We start from the raw sequence: 1,781 nt of genomic DNA on the forward strand, positions 1-1,781 counted from the left end.
GGGGGCTAGAAGGGGGGAACCCCCTCTACGTCAAAATTTTCCTTGGAAAAGTTTTCTACCAAAACAACTTTCGAGCCTTTCGACTATACCAATAATGGAATCCTAAAAACGAGCTAGAGGGACATTGAACGACAAGGCCAACCGGGCCGAGGGACTCCTACACCTCCGAGATACGGATACCTCACTCATCACCTTCCGCGAAAAGTAACTCATGCTCAGACAAGTGATTCTGCTACCAAACAAGTCCTAACGCTTGAAACAAGAGGAAAGAAACACAACTTTATACTATAACACTAAAAATGTTTTGGCCTCAGCAGCCACAAGAAACATACACATACTTAAAACAAACTGTTCCCCACAGGCTCAGGTGTCGGCAGGGCGAGGAGCAGCACCCTCGGCGTCGTTTCCACCCTCGGTGGAATCTGGCCCAGCCTCGGACGGCGACACGAGTGGAAGGATCTTCACCTCAAAAGAGGAAGCCAACGCCACGCTTGGGCCCTCGACAGCCACATCAAGCCTTTGGACCTCGGCTAGGGTGGCCTCCTCTTCGTTGGGTAAGAAGTAGCCCTCGCTGACCCGCTCCAAATCCACGTCATAGTGGAAAGCGAGGACGGCGAAGGCCTGCCTAACACCGTGGTGCAGCGCCCCGCGGAGTCTGCTGCGCACGTGGCCGCCCAAGGCCCGCAGGTGACTCTGGGGGGAGCTACCCGAGGGGACGTCGTCGAGGCCAAAGGCCCGGCAAAAGGCCGAGATAGCCTCGGACATGGCCATGCGGTCGGCCTCCTTCTGCTCAGCCGCCTGGGCAAGCGCCTTGCAGTTCTTGACGGACTCGTTTAGAACCGTCTCGAGCCCTGAAGACAGTCGGACAATATTCTTCAGACACGAGGAGAAGAATGAAGCTAAAACAAAGTCACAAAGCAGGCAAAACATACCTTTGGCCCAGGCACGCTGCTGTGAGGTCATGGCTTGGGCGGACCGGGTAGACCCGACGGCCACGGCCAGGCCCTCCGCAAGGGTCCCGGCCCGAGCGGTCGCCTCGGGTCTAGAAGGGGGAGCCCCCTCTGCGTCACCAAAACGACTTTCGTGCCTTTCAACTATATCGATAACGGAATCCTAAAAACGAGCAAGAGAGACCTTGAACGGCAAGGCCGACCGAGCCGAGGGACTCCTACGCCTCTGGGATACGGATACCTTACTCATCACCTTCTGCGAAAGGTAGCTCACGCTCGGATAGGAGATTCTGCTACCGACGAACAAGTCCTAATGCTCGAAGTAAGAGGAAAGAAGCACGGCTTTATACTCAAATACCCAAATGTTCAGGCCTCAGCAGCCACAGAGAACAAACACACATACTTAGGGTAACTATGCTACATAGACTTAGACGTCAGCAGCACCCTCGGCGGTTTTCCCGACCTGCGGCGGATGTCTTAGTGCTTAAAGCAATTACATTTTGCTCTCAGGCAAATACCATTACATTCCCTTACAAATGGGACCCCAGCTCCATTCCCGCAGGTATGAACTACCTCCACACCAGAAGGGCTACGAGATAACAAACTCCAAGCGGCTCACGGGCGACCACTGCACCAGCAGCGACAACGACCTCCGCCTCGGGCGGCTAGACAGTAGCAGCAATTAGCTCAGGGCAAACGCTAATGTGAAAAGGCCCTCGCCCCCGTCCCCCACACGTGGGGCGAGGACAAGCCATTAAAGCCAAAGAGCCGGAGGTCCGGCCACAGGTGGCGCTGACGGTCTCGTCGGCGGAGGCAACCACTTTTGTAGTG

This window comes from Zea mays, chromosome 8 (genome assembly GCF_902167145.1).
Source record: "Zea mays cultivar B73 chromosome 8, Zm-B73-REFERENCE-NAM-5.0, whole genome shotgun sequence".
Classification (NCBI taxonomy): Eukaryota; Viridiplantae; Streptophyta; class Magnoliopsida; order Poales; family Poaceae; genus Zea; species Zea mays.